Source organism: Macaca thibetana, chromosome 1 (assembly GCF_024542745.1).
Source record: "Macaca thibetana thibetana isolate TM-01 chromosome 1, ASM2454274v1, whole genome shotgun sequence".
NCBI lineage: Eukaryota > Metazoa > Chordata > Mammalia > Primates > Cercopithecidae > Macaca > Macaca thibetana.
Window position 1 is genome coordinate 78681812 of NC_065578.1, and position 27871 is coordinate 78709682.

Genomic DNA, 27871 nt, shown 5'->3' on the forward strand with positions numbered 1-27871 from the left:
TGAGTGCATGGTTCCAAAGCGTTCATTGCAGTCTCCCCAAGGCCCAGTTGTACCACAAATGATTCTCACTTCTGGGAAAATATATTGTCTTCCTACATAACAAGAACCTTTGAAGCAACCTTCCTTGCAACTCAGTCTCCTTCTTTTTCTTAGTCTAATTATCTTTCAAAAATAATCAGAATTGTAATTTAAATATTACAGTACATAATTAACCACACTGGTTGACAGAGAATGAGAAATTGTGGCTCCAGGCAAGCATCAAAATTAATATATACAACTGGGAATACATCTTGTTATGAAGGAGTGTCATCTGTCTAGTATGCAGAGAGAAGCTGAGCTGAGCAGTCCGGGCCCTCTTCTGACCGGACCACTATCTTGGGTAAGGTTGATGAAATCCCATGCACAGTCTGCCCAGTCCTACTCTTTCTGATGCTTTGTTTTCTGTTTTCCTCAGTGAAATGTTTCTGAAACTCCCCAATGACCACCTCTTTCATCTTCTTAAAAGTCTCTGGCTTCTTTTAGGTGTGAGCATTTGTAGGTAATTGTTTGCTCTTATTGTTTCTGTTTTAGCTTCATGACCAGTTGTGAAGGGTTCTCAGGTCTGGCTCTTTCCCAGGCATATTGCAGAAAGGTGGCTTTGCTGTGCACCTTATATTTTAATGCACTGGGGAGGATGTAATGGCAAATAAGCTGCAATTAAATCTTTGTGTGCCACAGGACCAAGTATCATCTAAAGGCTGCTGAGTTGTGAGACTGAGCTAAAACATTGTTGATTCTTACAAAAGAAACAGGCACCCCATGCATGGCAAGTAGGTTCTTTCTGGTTTTCACCAAAAATTGGGCTTATCAAGATTTCTGACATATTGTTGTTTTTCAATACCTTTCAGCTAAAGGACCGTGTTGGGCTGTGTAAAAATGATGGATGTCAAAATGTTGCCTCTCAGTTAGGAATTACCAGGATTTGCCCTCTGAAATTAATTTTAAAGGAAAATATATCATTCTTTCTTCCTTTTTTAAGAATGCAAAAAGCAACCCTAGGCTGTAGCCCAGATTTCCACAAGAAGCAAAAGGAATCAGCAGAAGTATTAGCTGAATAAAGGAAGATAATAAGACAAGGAAAGAAATAGAGAATTAGTGATGATTTCACAATCAAGTAGAGTCTTTTGGTTGGCCTCATTGTTAACTTTGTGAACTTTATAATAACATTTTGCCCACATTTGCAGCTTCCCTGCTGGTACAGCATGCTTACTCTTGTGGTCTCTATTCTTTTTGGTGGTGGTTGTTATTTTGTAATTCCCTTGTGTTGGTTTTTTCCTCCCGAAGAGGCATCATGTAATGGATCCATTCACCAAATTTTTTAATTGGGTCCATTGCTTCTACCAGGAAAGAAAAGCTGAATGCTGACATTTTTCATCGAAATCGTGTGCGCCTTTACTGAAAGCGAAGAAAAGATAATGGCTCTGGCAGCTATTTTCTAATAAGGTCTTCCCCTTAATGGCCTTAGAAAGTAAATTAGAAAACATGGCTGCAGTTGGTGTTTCTTGATCGGATACATTTTTCTTGCCCAAAGGATGTAGATGCTAGGCAGCATTGCCTCAATTAGATGCCACCTTCTTCCCCAGAAATGGAAACTTTTTACGTAGCTTTCACTTTAAACTGCACAGGAATGTGGATGACTGCATCTAACTGTAAGCAAGTCTGATAATAAGTTGAGCTTATGATGGAAACAACCATTTGTTACGTTTGCCTTTGATTGTAAATAGCACTAAATGTCTCTTTTCTTTCAATGTTTTCCCAAAATTAAGATTTATTTGTTTAGAACTCAAAAAACATTTATTTATCTTTCTTTTTTTAAAACAGAAACAATGATAATAGATGACTACTTTTTCCAGTGTTTAGCGACCAATTTCACAGATAATTAAATTACTCTAACAAGAAGATTAATCAACTTTTAATATGAAACTGCAATGTTGATTTCATTGCATATGTATTTTATGCTACTCTCATATATGCCAACTAGAAGTGTATGTATATTAAAATACCTATACCCACTCGCACCCATGGCTATTAAACAATTAACCCACTTTTCATGGGTAATCAACCCACAATAATTTGGTTTGGGTGTTCATTACCCAGATTAATTCAAATAAAAAAGACACAGTGAGGCAGAAATTGGATAAGTGGATACTATCTAATCCCAGCTGTCTTGATTTTCCATAGGGAAGTCTGAACTGGATTTTGACAAAATACCTCTCTTCATCACAACCCCTCCAATCAAATACAATGTGATTTTTTTTTTCTATTTCTTAAATTATTCTTCCATGAGTTGTATGTAGTTAATAGTCTTCAAAATTCTGAAATACTAAGTTTAAAAAAATCTCCAACTCCCCCACACCCAAATCCTACTCAATTAAAATTTACTTTATTTACATATATATTCATATACATAATATACAAAACAATAAACATAAAACAGATCGTGAAGCCTTCTTAAAGGTATAATGAATTGACTTTAAATGTTTAGCAAAAATAATTATAAAATCTAGCAATGATGTTCAGTTCTTCTATTTTTTTTTTTTTTTTTTTTCATTTTGTAGCCCCCAGCTGCTGTCAGTTAATCAAGGGCCAAAAGAACTCAAAGAACAGTACGTGTCACGTCAGGGTATTTGCTTTCTTTCATAATTTAACTCCGGCGTAGAAGACCAAGACATATGTATCTTTATATGATAATCAGTACCCAGGAAGATTAGTTTTTTTTTTATATAATTGGATCTATCCACATGTAAAAATATGACAGAAAATAACCTAAATATTCAAACTAAGGGAATTTAAAATAAATTTTGGTATGCCTATGCAGTATGAGGACTCATTTAAAGTGATGTTTATGAAAACTGTTTAATAACATGGACAACGCTTATATGTTCCTTCAGTGATTCTTAACCCTGGCTACACTTTACAGTCATCTAGGGTGCACTTAAAAGAATAAATATGACTAGCGCCACCTCCAGGGATTCTGATTTAATTGGTTTCGACTGGGATCTGAGCTTAAGTGTATTTTAAAATCACAGAGGATTATTATTTTCCATAAAAATTATGATGTCAACTTGTAAATATAGTATAATTAAACTGCTTTTAAAATACTCCAAATATTCTTGTAGGCAAGAAGGAGATCTACAAATAAATGTTTTCAAATAATGTGTTGTTGAACTCAGGTAATGCAACTTTGAATAACAATTATTTTTCATTTGGATGTATTTTCACACTGGGTATGTGTTTGTTGAGCTTAAATTTATTTAAAATGAAATTAAAGGCAAATAATATTCAAATGTATATTTGAAAAAGGAATTCTGTACATCTACACACACAAGCACCCAGTCTCTTGTGTTTAGACTGTTCATTCACATATCGAAGTATGACGTTACTCTTTGAAGGACTGAGCCATATCCTTTCACATATATCTTTATCAGAACATAGGAAGCCGCATAAGTGAGCATTATATGTAGAAAAACACTGGTGGATAAGCACATAGATGGTTTTCAATCCTAGCTGTTCTACCCGGAGTGAATGTTACATTCTGAGACACAGAAAACAACCACAGAAGAAAGCTTCAGAGAAATATTAGGAGAGTTTAAGGATAGCACTCAAGTCAAATCTTTTTTCTCCCATTTTAAGTTAAAGACACTTATAAAGAATTTTCTTTAAGAGTAGTGTAATGCAGATGCTTAAGTATTTTGTGCGTAGCATGAATATTATATTCTGTAACCACAATTAAGTCTTCTGGGTTTTATTCAGTGATTTAAAAAATAAAGCCATTTTTGTTGTGGTGGTGATTAGTTTTATGTGTCAACTTGACTGGGCCATGGGGTGCCCAGACATTTGGCCAAACATCATTCTGGATGTATCTGTGAAGCTGCAGATTAAAAGTTGACTCTATGGACTGAGTAATGCAGATTGTCCTCACCGATGTGGATGGGCCCCATTCAATCAGGTGAAAACCTGAAGAGAACAAAAAGCCTGAGTAGGAGGGAACTCCTCCTGCCTGATTACTTTGAGTTGGAACATAGGTCTTCTGATTTAAACCAAAACAATTCTTCTTGGGTCTCAAGTCTTTCAGTTTCCAAACCAATTTATACTATCAGTTCTTCTGGTTCTGAAATCTTTGGTCTCAGACTAGAACTACATATTAGCTCTTCCTTGTCTCCAGTTTGCCAAATTAAAATCTTGGGGGTTCTCAGCCTCTGTAATCGTGTGAACCAATTCCCTATTACACACACACACACACACACACACACACACACCCCCTGTTGCCCTATTGGATTGTTTCTGCGGAGGACTATAAACTAACGTCTAATGATTAATACAATTAGTATAGTCATGAAAAATTATTTACTATGCAAATAAATAGTAAAATAGTGTGACCAGATTTTAGTTTAGTCTATGTGTTGAATATTACTCATCTTAGGCAACATGAAAGAGACTGTTTCAACTATTAAAGCCTTACACAATTTTTACTTCTACTGAATTGCTTCATATGATGCAAAATTATAGTTAGTTTCATATGTAAACAATGGTTGTTTAGTAAATCCTTAAAAAAAAAAAAAAAACACTGGAACTTCTAATGGTTTCCTTTTTTCTTTTTTTTTTTTTTTTGAGACGAAGTCTCGCTCTGTCACCCAGACTGGAGTGCAGTGGCGCGATCTCGGCTCACTGCAAGCTCCGCCTCCCAGGTTCACGCCATTCTCCTGCCTCAGCCTCCAGAGTAGCTGGGACTACAGGCGCCTGCCACCGCGCCAGTCTAACTTTTTGTAATTTTTGGTGGAGACGGGGTTTCACAGTGGTCGCGATCTCTTGTCTTCGTGATTCGCCTGCCTCGGCCTCCCAAAGTGCTGGGATTACAGGCGTGAGCCACCGCACCCGGCCTCCCTTTTGTTTTCTGTATTTATATAATGAACACAAGTCTTCCCCAAAGCTTCAAGACTATTCACCTTTAATTGAAAATCTACTTATTTCCCGAAGACATTCTTCTCAGAGTCCCTTGAGTGTATGTTTTCTATACAAAATGATTGATTTCCAGGTTTAGTGCATAGCTACTATTCTCATGCCTCAATTTCATAGCATTCCTGAACTAGACCCACTGATCCCGGACTCAGTATCTCCAGATTTTGGATATTCTTAGATTATTGATCCTACATATTCTCCAATAACTCTTTCCCAAAGTATTTTAGGGAGATATTTTAGCAATAACACTCTTAAAAAAACCAGACAGTGTGTTTTCTTTATCTTTATTGCTGAAATAGAATTCTGAGTACACAGTGTTAGAATGACTTTTTAATTCTTCCTTGCCACTTTAAAGACATTGCTCTGATGCCTATTGGTTACTTGTATTATAGCTGTTGAAATTCTAGTTTTTTACTCATCATTCTCAAAGAGATTTTATTTATTTAATAATCTATTTATTTTTGAGAGATGGTCTTACTCTGTTGCCCAGGTTGGGGTGCAGTGGCATGCACATGGCTCACTGCAGCCTCAACCTCCTGGGCTCAAGCAATCCTCCCACCTCAGCCTCCCCAGTAGCTGTGATAACTGGTTCACGTCACCATACATGGCTATTTTTTTTTAATTTTTGCAGAAACAGGGTCTCTCCATGTTACCCAGGCTGGTCTCGAACTCCTGGGCTCCAGTGATTCTCCTGCTTCAGCCTCCCAAAGTGTTGGAATGGCAAGCTTGAGCCACCATGCCTCACTCTCGGGAGGATTTTAAACATTTGAGAATGGGAGCAGGGAGCTACTCTGAAGTTTATTGGGAATGAGTATTGATTCGAATTTGTTTTTCCTTACTGCACTTAGAATTCATTGGAATTTTTGAAATTGAAAGTTTATTTCTTAATTGATTCTGAAAAATTCTCATCCCTTAACTTTCTGGACATTGCCTTTTCTCCATTCTCTTTCTCTTTTCTATTCTTCTGTGACTTTGATTACAAATAAATTGCGTCTTTGGACTCCTCTCTTTGCTTCCTGTTACTTCTGTAATCTCTTTTTTATGTTTTTCATCCATTTGATTCCTTCTACTGCATTGCTAGTTTATTCTGCACATATGATAGTCACAAATTCTCTAGACAGCTGTGTCCAATCTGGTTCTTAAATCTTAATCAATGTTTCTAACCTCAATGATTGTGAAATTTATTTCCAGTAGTTTTATTTAATCTTTTTTTTCAAATCTGCTTAAGCATTTCCGATAGTCTCTGGTTCCTTGCTCATGTTTTGGACTCCATCATTTATTTCTTTGAATATTTTTATAAATACTTTTTTTGTGTTTGATGATTCTAATATCTGAAGCCCTTGGGGATCTAAATATAGTATTTATTGTTTCTGCTTTTAATATTTTTCTCACTCATGGTGATTTATTTCCTTGTGTACTTGATATTTTTCTTTCTATTGTGAGTTCATACTTACCTGGACTTCATCCATAAAAATCCCATGGAGCCTAAATTGACAGGCTTCCCTCTTGAGTGTAAATGTGTTTGTTTCCATTGAAACAATATGTTTTTAATTCAATTAATTATCTTGGATTTTCTTAGACTATAGTCTTTTAGTGGTCACCACAATAAACAGACTCACATGAGATTAGGTCTATAATCATAATTCCTAGAACAGGCTATTACTGCCATTTCTATGATTAATTTCCCAGCTATACCTTGGCAACTGACATGGTTTCTCTTTAGTTCTCCTTGCTACAAACAGAATATATATAGCATCCTCACCTTCAATGAGAGGGGAACACTATTGAGGTATCTAACTTTGTGTGGTGAAAGGAATCCTCTCCTTCATCTCCTTCCCCTACCTTTTGGGAATCAGAGGCTCATTTAATTTTTCCCAAGTGTTAAACTTAACACAAAACTGTGGCTCTCAGTATCCATTTTCACCCAGGGATACCACACCTTCCATGTTTATTTAAAACTCTGGCTTCAGAATTCTGCTTATTTTTTTTTTTATTTTTAGTCCCCAAGAAATTAATTTTCTTATTTTGACATTAGCACATTTAAAGAAAGTTCATTATAATTTACCAGTATCTAAACGTTTTGGAAATGGAAGATTTTTCAAATGATTTATCTACCATAATGGTGTCATATGGAATCATTAATACTCTTTCTACACACAGGTGTTCTTAAAATAACCGTTCCTTCTTCTCTAGACCGCACAGCCCTTTATGTACTTGAACGTAGCTACTGAGATTGAACGCTTTATATCTTTGTGTGTGTGTGTGTGTTAGGCATCCTCCTGACCTGTTCAAAATTTCCCATTTGACATCATTTCAAGTCCACTTAACATACTGAACTATTACCTCTGAGCGCATTTCCGTTGGCACTGTCTATATTTCAATAACTGAGGAACATACTGTAAGTAGGTCCTGACAAGAACAGAGCAGAGTATCATGGTCACCTCCCTCAATCTCTTTCATTAATATAGCTTAGGAGTAAGTTTACAATTTCATGTGCAGTAACAGAACATTTCTCTTGTGTTGGTGGTATTTTAAACCCATATGCCTTAGATGGTTGCTAAGCCACACTTTCCCTTCTCATACTTGTAGAATTGTTTTTACTAAACCGAATGCCATCACTTGATATTTGTCCTTATTATGCTTCATTTTGTTGGGTTAAAGTCACTGTATTAGGAGTCTAATATGGACTTATTTGTCATCTTTCCTAGCTTTAAAGTATTAGCAGTTATTCAATATTTTATATTCTTCCACATATTTTATTCAGTTAAATTTCATGAATATATTTCAACATTTAATTTTTTATTCCAAATTTCAGTTTCCCACCACTGAAGATATTTCCTAAACCTGTGAGTGTGTGAGTGAGTGTATGTGTGTATGTGTATGCTGTCTTAGCAATCGATTATTAAAGATGAAATATTACATCAAGATGAAGATTAGGGACTCAGAATAGAAGCGTAAAAGAAATAAGACATGCATGTAAATGCAAAAGCCACAGGCTGGATTAACATGCAAATTTGCTTTAAATTTTATAACTCCCGGCAAGCATGTGCTGGGTTGGTTGGTTAAAAATTAATTTAATTACTTCTAACATACATTTAAATGTCTTTGAAAAGTATGACACAAACTGAGGATAGAAGTTGCAGAAAATTGGCTTCATCTCTACCAATCTTTGTCAAACATTCTTTTCTCTCATTACTGTAATTAATTCGGTCAATAATTTTAACTTATGAATTACAAAAAAAGATTTAAACCAAAACATAATTTTCTTTAACTGTATACATTAAAATAAGAAGAAGAATCTTATTTATTCCCCCACTGCACTGGCATTTATTGAGAACCTTCTACATTGCTGACACTATTGTAAGTGGTGGAGATGCAGCATTTAAAATCCCTGTCCTCATGGGGCTTATGAGAAGCCAGATAATAAACAGTGACATACTGAGTAATTAATGCAAATGTATAGTATGTCAGCTTGGAGGAAATACTATGATGAAAGAAGGATGGGATGGTGAAATGGCAATATTTTGGGAAGAGAGGGGTTTGTAATTTTAAATTGATTGTTTAGGAAAAGCTTCATTGAAAACAAAATGGCATTTGAGCAAAGACATAATGTAGCTGAGAGAGTGGGTGTGCTTAAATGTGGGGAAATACAAGTTCAAAAGCTTTAAAGCATGAGAGTATATGGAATATTCCAAGGTATCTGGAATGGGGTAGGCAAGGAGGAGGTTGTTATAATATTAGATGAGGTTGCAAGGGCAGGGATGAAATATGGCTAGATTCTCACTATATTTTGAAAGGAAAACAAACAGAATTTATCACCAGATTGGGTTAACCACGTGAAGGAAAAAGGAATCAATGATGAAACTGAAATTTTTGACCTAAGTACCTGTAATTATGGAGTGGCCATTCAGTTGGATGGGGAAAATTGTAAGATACTTATGTCTGTTGGTGGAAGATCAAGAGTTTATATTAGAAATGCTGATTTTGGCATGTCTATTAGACATCAAGTAGAGATACCGGATGAGTAGTTGGATATCTGAGTGGGGAGTTCAGGTGACCCATGTTGTCTATTGCTGAATAACAAACTACCCTAAATTTAGTGGCTTCCAATAATAGTTTATTACTATTTCTCACAATTCTGTAGATTGTGCTCAGCTTAGTGGTTCTTGTTTTGAGTCTTTCATAGCTGCAGTTAAATGAAGGCAGAGACTGGAGTCATTTGAAGGCTTGACTAGGTAGTGAAGGACCCATTCACATGGTGTGCAGTCCATGCTAGCTGTAAGCTAGGATTCAGCCAGGGCTGTTTATAGAGCATCTACATGTGATCTTTCCTTGTGGCTTTGGTTTGCAAGGAGGCTGGGTTCCAAGAAAGAGATCCCAGGAGCAAGGGATTGATCCAAATGCAAGCTGTAACACTTCCTATAGCCTAACTTTGGAAGTTACACAGTGTCACATCTGCTGTATTCTACTGGTTGAGAGTAATTTCCAGGGTCGCCCCAGATACATGGGGAGTTATGCAAGAATGAGAATATCAGTAGATGTGGCTCACAAAAGGTCATTTTTAAAGGTCAGCTACTATAACATGATAAACAGATTGAGTGTCATAAAACATATGGATGGCATTCAGTCATAAGACATGATGAAATCAATAAGGTGGTAATACAGAGAAAAGAATAATATTCCAAATGGAGGGATCCCTGAGATACTTTGATTTACAGGTTGGGGAAGAAGAAGAAACAAGCAAAGAAGATGAGAAAGAAAGGCCAGAGAAATAGGAGAAAACAAAACAAAACAAAACAAAACAAAACAGGAGAGTGTAGTGCCTGGTTTCCAAAGCCACAAGGAGGATGTTACCAATGATGGCAAATGTTGCTGATAGTGCAAGAAGTTGTCAGATGAGAATTGGCCACCTCAACATGAAAGCCATCAGTATAGCTTCAGTGGAGTCATGAGGAAGACTTCAGTGGAGTCATTGGGATGCTTTTATGAGCCACTTTGATGAGAAGAGTTAGAGGTAGTCAGTCTAGCTATCTTTTTAAAAAATGTTTATATTACAAGGCAGAAGCAAAGAGAAGTATCTGGTTGAGGGGATCAGGAAGTCAAAAGATGAGCTTTTCTTCATAAAAGTATGCTTATATGCTAACAGAAACGATACAATGCAGAGAGAAAAATTTAGGATCCAAATAGGTCAAGCGGAGTTGTTGGTCCTCTGTCCTTAAGTAGATGAGAGGACACTAATGGAAGAATGACCTTGGATTTGTAGTGTGAAAAGTTCACGCAAAATAACAAGAAGGCAGGCAGGAAATATGGACCTTGATGGAGATTGGAGGATAACCAAGGTGATAGGAGATTTCGGAATTCTTTTCTGTTTGCTGGTGTTTTCTCAGTGAAATTGCCAACCAGATCATCAACGGAGAAACAGAATGTGGAATGAAGTGTATGAGTTTGAGGGTAAGAAGAAATGTGAAATAGTTATTAGGGAGTGAGGGAGACAGTGTGATGACAGTGGACTTGGGACATGTAAGATTATAAGGCAATAGTAAGAACAGGCCTGTAATGTAATTTATAGAGACAGATTTTTTATAGTTTTATGGAGAGATAGAGATAGAAATGCTGGTGGAGGAAAGAGAGAAAACTTGTCACTACATTCAGTGGGGGTAACATTTTCTTTTTAAGCCGTAAAAAAAAATATGGGCAAAAAGTCTCATATCAGAACAGGGAAAACTATGTGAACTACAAAAATTGGATGGAATATCCTTTCTAAAGACTCAAAAATACGGTTGTAGAATTTTATTACTTTTATAACCTATATTCTTAAAAGCCCTCAAAAGAGGATTTGGAAAAGGAATAGCTGAAAATATATTGGAAAAAAAAAGTTATTATGGCTAAGACCTTCAGCTTTTGCCTCAAACTGTGAAATCACAGACCCATGAATGAACTGCTTCTCTATATTTAATGACATACATAAGTAAGGACAATTGCTTCAGAAATACTGTGCTAGGCTATTCTTGCACTGCTATAAAGAAATACCTGAGATGGCGTATTGTATAAAGAGGTTTAATTGTCTCATGGTTCTGCAGACTATACAGGAAGCATAGCAGCTTCTGCTTCTGGGGAGGTCTCAGGAAACTTCCAACCATGGCAGAAGGCAAAGAGAGAGTGAAGCATCTAACATGGCGGGAGCAACAAGGGGGGTGGTGCTACACGGTTTTAACCAAATCTTGTGAGAACTCACTCACTATCGCAACAGCAGTACCAAGGGGGATGGTGCTAAACCATTCTAGAGTAACTGCCGCATGATCGAATTGTCTCCCACCAGGCCTCACCTCCAACATTAAGAATTACAATTTGACATGAGATTTGTTAGGGACACATATCCATACCGTATTAGATGCATACTTATATAGAGACATAAACTAGTTTAAAATTATATAATAAAACATACTAAGTATCTTACTTCAAATGGAGGTAAAAAATACTAAAAATTTTTTGAAGCCTGGAAACATGACAGTATGAGAACATTAAAATATAAACACTAATAGCCATAGGAATCCTGCAAATGGGTTTTGTTTTTGTAGGTTTTTTTTTTTTTGTCTGAAATTTCAGTGTCTATTACAATTTTTTGGAAAGAAATGATTTTTACAGGTAGCTTAACATTTACATTAAATACAGTGTTTTTTTCAGTGTAGAAGATTTAGACAATTTCCAAATATGTTTTAATGCATTCATTAAAAAACTTATTACTAAGAGTCTATTTGCTCCAGGCACTGTGCTAGATGCCGGATATTCGTGAGAAATAAAAGCAGGCTTGATTTCTCCTCTTATGAAGCTCGTAAACAAAAGCACACAAAAGAGCATGAAAAATTATGTTTGCTCGCGTTACTCAAGGATTAGTCAAAACAAAGAATTTGGTGTGTTTCAGTGGGATAGACCGGCTCACTGTTCTGTAACGTGAATCCAGCACTTGTTAATTTCTGATTTTTTTTTTAAATTACAGCCTTTCTAGTGTATGTGTGATATTTTATTGTGGTTTTGACTTGTATTTCCCTAATGACGATCATATTGAGCATTTTTAATATTCTTACTGGTCATTTTTATGCTTCTTTGGAGAAATGTGTATTCAGTGCTTTTGCCCATTTTTAAGTTGAATTGTTTGGCTTTTTGTTGTGAGTTGTGAGATTCTTTATATATTCTAAATGTAAAACCTTATCAGACGTACAATTTTAAAATATTTTTTCTATTCTGTGAATTGTTTTCTCACTTTTTTGATAATGTTGTTTGATATGCCAATGTTTTTAATTTTGATGAAGTCCAGTCTATTTTTTCCTGTTGTTGCTCATGTCTTTGTTGTCATGTTGAAGAATTCATTGCCAAATTCAAGATCATGAAGATTACTCCAGTGTTTTCTTCTAAGACTTTTATGGTTTAATTCTTATATTTAGGTCATTGACCTATTTGAATTAATTTTTTACGTAGGCCAAGATAAGGTTCCACTTCATTCTTTTATGTATGGAAATCCAGTCATCTCAGACCAGCTGTTGAAGAGACTATTTTTTCCCCATTGAGTGAAAAACAAAATCCATTGTCTATAGATACACAGGTTTATTTTGGACTCTCAATTTTTTCTTTCTTTTTTTTTTTTTTTTGGTTCATATGTCTATCGTTATAGCAGTACTTCCCTATTTTAATTACCATACCTTTGTAGTCAGGTTTGAAATCAAGAAGCCTAAGTCCCACAATTTAGCTTTTCTTTTTCAAGATTGTTTTATCTATTTGGAATCCCTCACCATTCTATGTGAATTTGAAGATCAGTTTTTCCATTTATGCAGAAAAGTCTGCTAGAATTTGGAGGGAGATTGCACTGCCATTGTATATGGCTTTGGGTATTACTGATATCTTAACAATATTAAGCCTTCTTATCCATAAGTATAAACTATGTTTCTATTTATTAATATTTAGGTATCTTTTTATTTATTTCAGCAATATCATGTAGTTTTCAGCACATGAGCTTTTCCCTTTTTTGGTAAATTTATTTCTAGGTTTTTATTCTTTTAGGTGCTATTGTAAATGAAAGTGCTTTCTTAATTTTCTTTATGAATTAGTCATTGCTGGTGGGGAGAGACTAGTCATTTTTGCGTGCTGATCTTGTACTCTAAAACTTTGCTCAATTTATTTAATAGTTCTAGCAGCTTACTTGTGGATTATTTATAATTTTCTACATATAAGACATATATAAGACCATATCACATGTGAATAGAAATAGTTTTATTCTAGTTTATTTGCCTCTTATTGCTTTTTCTTATTCAGTTGCTCTGGCAAGAACTTCCAGTACAAAGTTGATGAGCAGTGCTAATAGTGAGCGTCCTTTGTCTTGTTAAACTGTGGATTATTAGGACATTTTATTAACCTAGGAAAATTTTTAAAGTTTTTGTAAGTACGGGTTGTGGGTATATATGTGTATGCGTGCATGTGTGTGTGTTTGTGTATAGTAAGCTAGCTGTCACAAATGACAATCCTCAAGCACTCTGTGGCTTTCTGTAATAAAAGGTGTCTTGTTTTGTTTTATTTCTGTTTTCTTCTTTTTTTTCAGCCTATAATGTTACAGGATGGAGAGGTTGATTGACCCTCTTTCAGCCTTAATCTCTGCCAATTTTGGCCTCAAAGGCTACAGAGGTAGGGGAAAAGAAAACTAGAAAATTTTGAGAGATGTTTTTACAGGTTATGACTGGATGATGTTGCATCAATTTCATCCACAGAACTGTCACATAGCCTCAATCCACCTGGAAGAGAGGCTGAAAAATGTGATTGCACTACGGATAGTAATCACGGTATTGTAAACATGTAACATTCTTTTCTTGCCACAATACAAATTAATACTATTCAGGTCCACACAATCACACAGATGTATTTTGCTGGCATACACACTCTTTATACTCTGCATGTTTTTTTCTGCATTAATCTCTGGAAGGCAGCTTCATTTCTTGTTAACCCTTCCCCAATGAATATATTCTCACTCTAACCACAACAGACTACCTACTTTTCTCAACATGAAGTTGTCACACATTTTACATAATCTTTTTTTGCCATAAAAATTCCCTTTTTAAACTATTACATTAAGTTCAGATGTACACGTGCAGGTTTGTTATACAGGTAGACTTGTGGGGGGTGGTTATATAGGTAGACTCATGTCATAGGGGTTTGTTGTACAGATTATTTCATCACCCAGGTATGAAGCCTGGTACCCAGTAGTTACTTTCCTGATGTTCTCCCTCCTCCCATCCTCCACCCTCCAGTAGCCCCCGTGTCTGTTGTTTCTTTGTGCCCATGTGTTCTCATCAAAAATGCCCTTTCTGGCCGGGCGCGGTGGTTCACGCCTGTAATCTCAGCACTTTGAGAGACCTAGGCAGGCGGATAATGAGGTCAGGAGATTGAGACCATCCTGGTTAACATGGTGAAACCCCATCTCTACTAAAATAATATAAAAAAATTAGCCAGGTGTGGTGGCAGGTACCTGTAGTCCCAGCTACTTGGGAGGCTGAGGCAGGAGAATGTTGTGAACCCAGGAGGCAGAGCTTGCAGTGAGCCAAGATCGCATCACTGCACTCCAGCCTGGATGACAGAGCAAGACTCTGTCTCAAAAAAAAAAAAAAAAAAAAAAAAAGAAAAGAAAAAAGAAAAGCAAAGCCCTTTCTTTCATCTTCACTTGCAAATATCCTATTTATCATTCTAAACGTAACTCTCATATCATATTTTCTGTTACAATTTGCCTAGACAACATAAATCACTCCCTTACATCTTCAGAGCTCTTATACAACCATGAATAATAATATGTACAACATTTACCGGGCACTTACTATGTGACAGGTACAATGCTGTATGTTTTACAGGCTCATCTGTGTTAATCCTCAAAATAGCTACGTAGAATAAGTAAAATCATAATTATTTTCTCCAGTATGGAAACTGGGGTTTAGAGAGATAAGGTAATTTATTTAAGCTAAAACCTGTCCAAAGCCCTTGACCTTAACAATTATTCAACATGGACTCATATTGTTCTGTCATCGTCTTACATTTTGTTTTGTTTTCTTTTGTTTTGTTTAAACTAGGAGTGCAGTCATGAGTTGCTGGAGGGAACAGCTATATGATCCATTTCTGTGTCCCTAGATCATATTACAGGAATACCACTGCTTTTTCTTCACTACTAGAGATTAATTACCAGCCTATTATTTCTGTGACATGTATTACTAACCTTGATCTCTTTGGAAGAAAGTGTTACAAAATCAGTAACAGCTCACATTTTATGATATCTGTACAAAATTAAGGGCTCTGAAGAAAAATATGGCCAACATATTCTTGTTCCTACATAGATTAACTTAATGAATTATTCCCCTATTCAGTCAAGCAGAGACTGGTCTAGCAACATATACCCAAATTCCTTGTCAGTGGCTATGTATCTAGGAAATACAAGCTAATTTAGGCATTGCCAAACAAATATAAGTAGAAAGAGAACTGTTTCAAAGATAGGAACAAATTATGTTTGAAAATTACGATGTTTTGCATTATCTGCACCACTGCCTTCTCCATTGTAATGACTTTTTGAGATCTAATTTTACAGAGAATAATCCTTATCATCAAAAGTGAACTGTGTCAGAGAAGTAGGAGTCATGTCAACCTGCCACCACCAATTAGAACATATTTGTTATAGTGTGTGCTTTTTCCAACTATTATTCTATGTAATAGCAAATCATATTTCTCAAACACAAAACTTACATTCAGTGGCCTCATAGGTACATGCAAGTATTAATTAAAAATCTTTGGTATTATGTCTCTCAACTTTGATTTAGCAATTCTGTCCTAAACCAGTTACATCTCATTAAAAACAATGGAATAACAAGTATTCACGTTTCTCTCATAATTCACACCTGCTGTTTTATATGTCAGTAGTTCTTAAAGGCCTGTTTGAAGATCAACTGTCACAGAATCCCTAGACAACAGTCATACTCACATATACACCACACATGCACATGCACACATACAAATATATATGTAGCACCTGTAATTTGTATAAAACTACATATACACATATATACACATATATACATGTGTATGCATATCAAACATATGTAAACTGAATTCTGAGTTTGAGGTGGGCTTTAAGAATTTCTTTAAAAACTATATATTGAAATTCATAAACACAGCATAAAAATAATTAGTTCAAAGATTTATAGTAAAAAGCAAATGCTCTCTGATCCATACCTCAAAAGGAAGTATCTAGTTCTCTGTCTTTTTTCTTTCTTTCTTTGTTTCTTTCTTTCTTTCTTTTAAGACAGAGTCTTGCTGTGTCACCCGGCCTGGAGCGCAGTGGCACAACCTTGGTTCAGCACAATCTCGGCTTACTGCAACCGCCACCCGGGTTCCAGCGATTCTCTTGCGTCAACCTCCCAAGTAACTAGGATTATAGGTGCCTGTCACCATACCCAGCTAATTTTTGTATGTTTACTAAAGATAAAGTTTCACTGTGTTCACCAGGCTGGTCTTGAACTCGAGACCTCAGGTGATCCACCCATCCTGGCCTCCAAAAGTGCTGGGATTACAGTCATGAGCCACTGTGCCTGACCTAGTTCTCTGCCTTTAAGTTTTAATAAGAGAGCATGATTTCTTGGTCAATTAAGTAATTTGTTTAATTTTGAATGTGACTAAAAATACTAGATCAAATTGATCTCTGGCCAACTGAATTGCAATGAATAAATCAATCTTGAGCCTTTAAAATACATCAATCTCTATATTTTAAAGAAGCAATCAGATTAATTTATACATGAATTCCTTAGTAGTGTATGCACACTCATTTCTGAGAAACCTATTCTAATTTTATGTCTTCAAATAGTCATTAAAATTGTTTGGGACTGAATTATATGACATGTTCCATTATAGCTTTAATGGACATGTTAAAGCTTAATGATTGATACTATTATTAATGCATGGATGGCGCTATTTAGACTGATGTCATATGTCACCATATACACCTTAATTAATAAAGTAATTTTGAGCAAATTTTTAAATGAGAGGTTGTAGTTTGACGTATAGTTATCATTCAAAAAACATAGTCCAATTGAAGATGAAGAACGAAGTTGGATGACCGATATTACCTGACTTTAAGACTTACTATAATCAAGACAGTGTGCCACTGGTGAAAGAATAAACACAGATTAATGTAACAGGACAGAGAGCCCAGAAGTAGAACCACATGAATTTTGTTAACAGATTTTTGACAAGAGATCAAAATGTCCAGTTGTTTCAGCACCATTTATTAAAAATATGGGTCTTTTTAATAAGTGGTGCTGGAGCAACTGCACATTCATATGTAAAAAAAATGAATCCAGACATAGACCTTATACCTTTCATGCACATTAACTCAAAATGAGTCGCAGATCTAAAGGTAAAACACAATACTATATAAAACTTCAAAAGATAACGTAGAAGAAAATCTTGGGTTTGACAATGACTTTTCAGATACAACACCAAAGGCACAATCAGTGAAAGAAATAATTGATAAAACTGGATTTTATAGAATTAAAATTGTTTGCTCTGTGAAAGACACTATAAAGAAAGTGAAAAGACTAGCCACAGACTGGTAGGAAATATTTGCAACAGATGTATCTGATAAAGGACTGTTAACCAAAATATTAAAAAAACACTTAAAACTCAACAATACAAAAGTGAACAACTCAATTGAAAAATGGGCAAAAGATCTGGACATATCATGAAAGAAGGTATACAGATGTAAATAAGTATATAAAATGATGTTACATATCATATGCTTTTCAAGGAAATGTAAAATAAAACAAATTAAATATAAATAAGAAATTTGAGTGCATATTGCTAAGTGATAGGAGCCAGTCTGAAAAGACTAAATACTTTATCATTCCAACTATTTGACATTGTAGAAAAAGCAAAACTATGGAAACAGTAAAAATATCTGTGATTGTTAAAGTTTAACAGGGAGTAATGAATAGGTGGAGCACAGATTATTTTTAGAGCACTGAAACTCTGACACTATAATTGTGACTAAAAGTCATTATACATTTGTTCAAACCCATAGAATGTACAACATCAAGAGTAAGCACTAATGTAAACTATAGACTTTGTTGATAATGATGTGTCAGCGTAGACTCATCAGTTGTAGCAAATGTACCACTTGGGAGGGGGATGTTTTAAGAATAGGGGAGGCTGTGCATGTGCATATGGGAACTCTCTGTACTTTCCTCTCAATTTTGCTGTGAAGCTAAAACTTCTCTACAAAATTAAGTGCATTAACACAACAACAAAAATCCATAGCCCATTCATCAGTAATTTTTTGTTAAAATAACAAATCATGAAGTATTTCAGAATGTTACTAATTTAACCATATGAATTTTATATTAAAATGTTAAGGAGGCATCTAATATGTAGGAGATATATGTGTGTGTGTGTGTGTGTGTGTGTGTACCTATATACACACATGCAAAAAAATCTTAATAGCTGATTGTTTTCAACATTATTTTCCAATATGGTGAAATAAATTTTAAGAAAGAAAACCAATTATGAGTGCAAAACATATTTCAGTAACTATTACAAAATATCAAAATGTCATCTGATCCATATAGTCAGCATTTATATAATGGCCAATGGCTGGAGTAGATGAAATGCATAAGTCAGGGAAAAGAGAAACAGATTGATAGACTTTAAAAAATTATATTGTTATTACATATGCTTGCAACAATGATGCAATTCTCTGTGGCCATATTATAGTTTAGTAGTGTTAGTAAAAAATAACCTGAAATATCAATTTTATTAAAATTAATTTTTTCTTTCTTAATGCATTTGTTTCCTTATTTATTTACCAGAACATGTGATACATATATACACTTAATAAAACTAGTAATTTGCATCCTGAACAGATGCAATATGTAGCTCAGAACAGGTAAATAAAACAATTTTAAATAGTGCTTAAAAGTGGACAAAACAGATTTGTAGATTTATTCTGTGCTTGAAAATACGGGTTCCTATATTAACTTTTGTGGGGAAATCATATCAGTCCTTTGAATTTACAGTCAAGTTGTTTTTTTCTGCTGGTTAGTAGAGGGAGAAGTCCATCAGAGGAGAACTTTTTTTTTTCTTGACAGATAATATGTTTATAAACTAGATGAAGATTAAAAAATGAGAAAAAAAATCTAGAAATAGTGCCTGGACTTTTCACAGTGCCTAAACTTTTCACAAGTTTAGCAAACTTGTGAAAAGTTGGAATGGAAATTTTAAAAAGCAGACTAAAGAAAGATTTTAGTAAGAAATTGATGTAATTTTCTATACTTTTTAAATTACATGTTAGTAACACACTATTTTAGATCACTTTTCAAGATATCTAGATTCAATAGAAAAATCTAGTTTTTAAGTTTTGAAAACTGTTAAACTTAATATGCTATTGCTGTTAAAAACTTTGCTTTTATTTTCGCTTCCTTGTCCTCCTTTTTTAGGAAATCCTGTATGGGGAAAGAAGAATCCTTTCCTCATAGATTTGGTTAGAAACAAAATTTTTCCATATGTGTTTTTCCTTTTTTACCTTGGTGGACTGAATGTGAGGAAGAGTCTTTGTCTACATAATAACTGAACGTGGTTTAGAGTTAGACAAACTGAACAATAATGCAATAAATTTACACTGAGTAATCATTCAGTGAATGTCAATAATTTGCTTCAGTGCCAGAAGTAAGAGTAGCACTAAAAGATATAATCAATAAAGGAGACAGACATAAAACATAAAACAGCAGGTAATGATTAATTCAAATTACTAAAATGACCTGTAAAGTCAGTCCGTTAAGTGAAGTAATATTATTGAGACAATAAAAAGTTGTATTACCATGGTCTTTCTATTCTTTTATTTCTAGATAAAGTTGTTCTATTACGGCAAATCTCTAGAAGGTTGGAGCTTGTATTCGTATGTTCTCGCACTGCTACAAAGAAATACCGAAGACTGGATAATTTATAAAGAGGTTTAATTGGCTCAAGGTTCCACAAGCTGTACAGGAAACATAATTCTGGCATCTGCTGGGCCTCTGGGGAGGAATCCGGAAACTTAAAATCATGGTGGAAGATGAAGGGGAAGCCAGCATGTCACATAGCTGGAGCAGCAAGAGAGAGGAGGGGGTGCCACACACTTTTAAACAACCAAATCTCATGAGAACTCACTATCACAAAAACAGCAGCAATGGAGAAATCCACCCCCATTATCCAATTACTTCTCACTAGGCTCCAACTCCAACGTTGGGAATTACAATTTGATATGAGGTTTGAATAGGGACACAGATCCAAACCATATTATAGCTTATGTTTAAGTTCATGTACAATGTTTTCTAGTTGTTACAAAACCATAGATTTTGAAAAGAAGATAAATACAGTTCCTGGTTTTCTTTTTCAATGTAAACTTAACGAAGTCAAGATTGACATATACTTATTTTCTAAGTGGATAGAGGTATTTACGCCTGTACATGAATAGATACATACACAATCAACATACTGTTTATCCAATTCTAAATTATTTTATTCATTTTTAGTATAGGAGGGCTATTAGGGGAGGTGGAAATGGCCAAGTAAGAAAACAATGACAGATAAAGACATGAGATAAGCAGTAAAAAATAACAGATAAAAACATGAGATAAGCAGTAAAAAACACAAAAAAAGTTTTTGTTTGTTTGTTTCTTAGACTGAGTCTCTTTCTGTCACCAGGCTGGAGTGCAGTGGTGTGATCTCAGCTCACTACAACCCCAGACACCCTGGTTCAAGCAATTCTTCTTCCTCAGCCTCTTGAGTAGCTGAGATTACAGGCACGCGGCACCATGACCAGCTAATTTTTGTATTTTAGTAGAGACGTGATTTCACCGTGTTGGCCAGGATGGTCTGGATCTTCTCCTGACATCGTGATCTGCTTGCCCTGGCCTCCCAAATTGCTGGTATTACAGGCGTGAGCCGCCACTCCCGTTCAAGCATGCTCATTTTTAAGTAAACGAAGATGACGTAAGTGAATGTTCTTCCTAATCTAGGCCACTTCTGGATTTAAAACTAAATAGAAAAGGAAAGATAGGATGATTGGATGGTTGCAAAGTAGATATTAGAAGGACAAATAAGAAATTTATTTTCACAAGATGGATATGTGGTTTATTCCTTTCTTTCGGAGTTTAAACCCATGGCAAAATAGACATGTATGTTAATAGTTTAATTATGAAGAAAAAACATATTGTGTATCTTAGGTTGTATTTTCTAGAAGTTGAGCCTAAAATAGGAATTTGGATTCCTAAATTTATTGAAATAATGCTCTTTCAAGAAATATCTGGGGCATGAGTGAGCGGGAAAAAAGTGAGGAAGAGGAAGGAGCTGACCAGAATGCACTTGTCCTTAGCCTTATAGTGGGAGTACTCTGGAGTGTGAATTGCGTTGTGCAGGAATTCCGCCTTGCAGCCAGGGGGAGTAGTTCCGGGGATGCAGCCCTGCAGACCTGTGGAGAGGCGTTGACCCTGTTAGTCCAGGGCAAGGCTTCAGAAAAGGTTGTGTGTGCATTCAACAGGGGATGAGAGTATCAGCCAGTAAAGGGGATTCAAGTGGGGCATACACCAAGGTGGCTCCATAATGTTAAGCAAATATACAAAATAATATGGATGGACGAGTCTAATTTCAGCTGGGAGATTTGTCAATGTCGTTATGACATGTGGCTCTGGTTTCCCTACATAACTAGAGCTTGCAATTGAGATTCTCCTATGTCATTACATTCCAGAATTCCTTGTGGGAAATGTCAGAATTCCTTTAGCAGTGATTTTTAAGCTGCATCCAGTAAAATAAGTTCAAATAACTCACTTCCGGTTTTTATAGGCATATTACTAGTGAAGGTTGCAGGTTATCTCAAAGAAATATGAAACATGAAACGAGGATATTTTATGGTCCAAACCTTTATAGTTTCTGTCATTTTTTACTACTGCACTTTTATGCAGCTTTGAGTTTATGTGTGGTTTGTTGTGAGGGGATGCATTTTTCTGTTTTGTATATCTGGAGCTAGTGTTTTAAAGATCATATTTAGGAGTGTCTGTTTTTTTCTTCTATTTACATTGTGGTTTTGTGATTTAATGACAATAGAGGGAGTTATATTGTATTGGGAGTTTATAAAATTCATATGGTTAAGAGAGGCAAGTATGTGTGCATTGGAGAAGTCACAATCCACCTATCAATTACACCCAGGGACTAAAGTAGATGTGGAAGTTGAATCAACCTGAGTCTGGAATGTGTTCACACTCTGCTCAGTTGCAGAGTATGAATCTTTCAGACCATAATACAATTTTATTTCCAGTCTTATAATCCTATGCTTGCATTAAACCTAGGCTTCTTAGACGACAGTTGTGGTGATTCACATCTGTAATCTCAACACTTTAGGATGGCTGAGGTAGGTAGATCACTTGAGTCCAGGAGTTTGAAACCAGCCTGAGCAACACGATGAAACCTAGTATCTACTAAAAATAATAATAAGAAATAACGGTGTGGTGGCGCATGCCTGTAGTCCCAGCTACTAAGGAGGCTCATGTGGGAGGATTGCTTGAGCCTGGGAGGCAAAGATGGCGCTGAGATGGTGCTACTGCATTCGAGCCTGGGTAACAGAACAAAACTCCATGTCTAAATAAATACATAAATAAATAAATAAAGGCTTATTTAACGTCCACACTCATTCTCGTAATGTGCATTAAAAATTACAAAACAATCATAGGCAAAATTCATATTTCTAGTCTACTGAAGAAAAAGTAATCCATTCAACTATTTGGAAATTTATTAAATTTTAACTGACCGAGACTGTACTGAGAATAGCTTATTTTATTAATGATGTTACCTGTTTTGGGAAGCATTATGTCTTATTTTTTTTAAACATAGGCTATGGAATGTTGGAAGTGATCTTCGGGGAATTGTGTGAAATATTTTTGCCTAAAGGAGAGAAATTAATCTCTAGACATAGAATTTATACCTTTTTATTACATAGGAGAATGTTTGACATGAAGATCATAAATGAGATTTTTAAGGGCAGTGATCTCCCATTGTCACACTGAGTCTTGTTACTTCTCACTGTCTTATAGCTTTCCTAGCACTCCTCAGAAGTATGATGAAAGGGAGCTTTCAGATATAAGGGAGGGGACCTAATTGCTTTAGCAAGTCAGTCTGAATAGGTGTTCTTTATATAGGGAAAAAGAAAGTGATTGAATGGGTATCATAGGGGTTGATTTGGAAAGAGGTAGGCTTAGTGTAGAGACAAACATTTCAGTAAGTTTCAGGACTCAGAATGGTCAATTGTGAAAAATCATAGAAATGTAAGTGAGATCAAGGGACCTGGGACTCCCTCTTGTCTGCTGAGAACCTCAAATTTAAGCTCCAGCTCGAAGATTCCTTTCTGATAACTTGGAGCCTCCTGTGGTGGTCTAACACAGATCAAAGAACATCACTGCATCCAACTGTAAAGGCAGCATGGTCTTAATACAAAGACTGGGAGTCAAAAATTTGAGTAGAACCTCATCTTGCATCTTCTGCAAAATCATCAAATGGTATCTTACAAACACGAAAGACCAGACCCATCATTTAGCATGGGGATAAAAGGATATGCTTTGGAACATGACTGATTCACATTCTAGTTTACCACTTAATGGTGGTCTAATATAGATCAAATCGCTATGTTAATTTGGGCAAGTTCTTAATTTTTCTAAATTTTAATTTCTAAATAATCAATTTTCCTCAAATTTGGAATGAGAAACTTTGCTAAACTTGATTAAAACAAATATATAATATTTACATTTCTATGTTGAAAGTAATAATTATAATATAATCATTTCTGTTTATGGGTATAACGAATAGTTTTCTTTGACATGCTATCAATATTTACTAAATAACTCATTTTTTACTGAAAGGCAATGTTATATTTGTATAAAATTATACAATTTGTGTAACATTGTTATATTTGTATATTTTCTTATGTACATAAATTTTTATTTCTGTATGTTCTTTAATACAGATACAATTTTGTTCCTTTGACAATATCATACAATTTTTATTATATTGAGCTTATTTTAAGTTTTGCTATTTGGCAAGGCAAATATTTCTGTACAGTCTTTTTTTATCATAATATTCCTATATTTTTTCACAGACATTTTTCTTTCAACTGAAATTTTAAATTAATTAAAATCAATTTTATAAAGGTTCCAAAATATCCTTCATTTGAATGATAATTGGATTATATAGTAATTGCTTGGATCTTTGCCCCTAAGCTCCAGACTCAAGTATAACCGGCTATATTTTCATTTGGATATTTCAAATATACAGCCCACATTTAACATGCCCAACATTGAGTTTCTGTTGCAACCTTTCCCTTCTCAGTTAATGGTAATCCTATGTATACACGAGCCAAAAATCTTGATCTCATCATTCATTTCACGCTTTCCTTCATACCAAACAGTCAGTATCAGGGCTATAGCTTTCATACATATCCAGGATATGATCACATCTCTAAAAATCTGTGGCTACAACCTGGCCTATGCCACCTTTATTTCTCACGGGGACAGTTGCAAGAAACTATTCTTCCTGTTCTGCCTTGCTCTCCTTGGTATGGTGAATTGGACGACAAGAGTTTTCCTGTCAAAAACTCAGAGCATGTTTCTGTCTGCTTAAGGCCCTCCAGTGACTTTCTATCCTACTCAGAATGAAAAAAACACAACGATATGAGCTGGTTCTCCCTCACTACTCTACCCTTTGCTTACTCCACTTCATCTGTATTAGTGTCCTGCATACTCTCAACTCAGATACATTGTACTTTCCTCCTCTGCCTGGGAGGGTCTTTAATCAGATGCCACATGACTTGCTCTCCTATCTCCTTTAGGTCTGCATTCAAATGTCATGTTCTCACTGAAGCCTTTTCTGACTACCCTATGAGAAACTTCTATCTCTATAACAATTTCAGTTTGCTTTTACTGGTTTATTTTTCTTCATAGCATTTTACTCTGTTTAGCATATAATGTGTTTATTTTATTTTCTGCATCCCACTTCTATCACTGCATTCTCAATATACAAAGTAATAAAAATGAATATTCATTGAATTAATGAATGATAAAACACATACACATAGAAGAAATGACATTTTCATGATACTAAGTTTTGCCATGCAGGAAGACAACGTGTTTTTCCATTTACTTAGGATCTATTTCATGCCCTTATGCATTTAAAGCTCTCTCTAAAGGGACTCTGGCCTTCTACTGTATAGTTTGCTCCAATACTTTTTATAGTTTCAATGTAATTTAAATGGACTATTTTCAATTTTAAGTAGCTATATCTGTTCTAGAAAAGCCTATTAATATGTATTTTTGATCTTTTTAGCCATTATACCAAATTATTTTATTAATTCTATTAGTTTTTGACCTGATCAGATACAAGATTATGGAATTATAGCATCTCTGCTCAATAGTCTTTAGTTGTTGTTTCGTAGCTTCCCAATGCTTCAGATGAAAATTGTAGCGCTAATCTGATTTGCATATTGTAATATAAAACTACTTTCCCCTCACCTTAGGGGATGAGGTTTTGTCTTTTAATGTGGAACTTAGAAATTTCTATTAATTCTGCCTGAAAGTTTGTGAGTCTTTTCCACATGCAATTTCAAACTTCAGCTCAGGACTTTTTTTTTTCTTTCATTGTGAAATTATTAATTTTCCACTTGTTTCTTTTTTTCTCCTTTTGGCATTCCTATTGTAAGTCCCTAGATATACCTCTCTTACCTTGTAGCTTTTCCTTCAAGACTTACGTTCCTTTGTATTTATTTATTTTTTGAGGCAGGGTCTCACTGTGTTGCCCAGGCTGGAGTGCAGAGACACAATCATGATCACAGATCACTCTAAAACCTCATACTCCTGGGCTCAAGTGGTTCTTCAACCTCAGCTTACTGAGGAATGAGGACTGCAGGCAAGTGTCACTATGCCTGGCTAATTAACTTTTTTTTTTTTTTTTTTTTTTTTGGTAGAGACGAGGGTCTCACTATGTTTCCCAGGCTAGTCTCAAACTCCTGGCCTCAAGTGATCCTCCTGCCTGGGCCTCCCAAAGTGCTGGGATTACATGCATGAGCCATTGTGCTCAGCTGCGTTCCTTTTTATTAGTGCTGTAAAATTAATTTTTATTTTAGTGTTGTAAAATTTTGTTTTCTACTTGATCTTCAAGATTACAAGATCTCACCTTGACAGTGATCCTTCTAATTTCCAATTTCTGTCTAGAGTTTTTCACTCAAAATTTATATAATATGTGTTGTTGAGTAAATTTTTGTGCTCTAATTGCTTCTCCATGTGTATTTTCATTTCTACTATTTAAAATTAAACTTGATTTTCCCTCAGTCTTTAAAATAATATATTATTTTACCTTTTAATGTTTTGTCAGCAACCATATATTTCTATAAAACAGCAGGTAAATTTTGGAATAAAGGCATAGAAATTTCTCTTCTTGCAATTTAGTTGGTGACAAACTGGAGAAAATTACCCTTCTGCTGAGGAATGGGAAAGAATCTTGATGCGGCCTGATTTTCTTGTGTGTAAATCAAAGCCCTTTCTCAGCTGGTGGACTGAGATGTAGCTTAACCCTGACGTTATCCTGCAGGTCAGGGGTGGTTTTCTCTGGATCATAAATGGCAAGCAGGCTGTTATTTTTTCTAGGGATTTCATTGTTTTCTGCTATCTGGATTTTCCCAAAGATCTGTTCAATCCTAAACTTCATCTTGGTCTGAAGAAGGGCAAGTCCTCTCTCCAGCTCTCCATTGCTGACTTTCACTGATGCAAGAAGAATGAAGTCTCTGACCTGCCTTCCCAGGACCTCCTGGGAGAAACCGTGACTGCTGGTGTGTTGTCAAAACTCACCAACATGATTCTCGTTGTGGTTGTATGACTCTAGAAAGGGAGTTTAAATCAAATGATAACAATTCACAGATACTTTTATGAAAACAACCAGTAGTGACCACTATACTAGTTGGTTTGTATTTACCAAATTCCATGTGTGAGGCCAAGAATTTATCTCTAAATCCTCTGGGAAAAAAATCCAGCATCTCATCTTTTTTTCTGCCAGCTGTAAAAACATTGCAGGAAGGTACTGGCTACTTTTTGTTGTTGTTTTCTCCCTTCCTTGAATCTTTGGCTTGGACAAGCACGGAATGAAAATCATATAGAGCATGGAGCTTATAGCAAAGGAGAGTGTAGAGGCAAAGAGAATAAAAATGCCGGGACAATTTCTTTAAAAATGACTTAGAGGAAGATGTCTTCTTTTTGTGTTGTATAACCTCTCACATGGTTCTTGAATGCTGCTAACCATGGCTAGAAGTGCAATTTCCAACAAGTAAACTGTAATCTAGCCAATGTTGTGGGAGTTGTACTTGTCAACCAATGGTCAAATAAGGCTCTACCTGTCAAGAGTTGCAAAGTAAATGTAGAATCTTACCTTCCTGAGGTGCATCTAATTTAGGTTTCTTATTCTGTTCTTTACTGTGGCATTATTAAAACTTAAACCCACGCCATTATCCTACCGAGTCATTTTCAATGCATAAGAACATGCTTTCAAGCTATAACTGCATCAATACCTGCAATTGTACTTTCTATTGAAAATACAAATGCTTTTTTTTCCTCCCTTCAGAGCTGTCAAAGCTTCTGATGCTGAAGAGTTGATCTTGGAAAATGCAGGTTCAGTCCTGCTACCAGCAGAAAGTGAAGAAAGTCCTTAATTTCACAATCGATGTCATCCTAATGATGCCAGTGTTTTTTTATAATGGTGCAGAAAACATACTTCATTGAGTTTTATCTTTTTGTAT

The 27871-nt window shown here is 35.3% G+C and overlaps 1 long non-coding RNA gene across 1 annotated transcript; it reads left to right on the forward strand.

Annotated features, from left to right (window-relative positions):
- The first annotated feature begins 219 nt into the window (after window positions 1-219).
- LOC126960905 (uncharacterized) lies at window positions 220-27836 on the forward strand. Its single transcript, XR_007728148.1, has 3 exons — window positions 220-379; window positions 13306-13353; window positions 26730-27836. It is a non-coding gene; the product is annotated as an uncharacterized LOC126960905 (long non-coding RNA).
- Window positions 27837-27871: the final 35 nt, after the last annotated feature.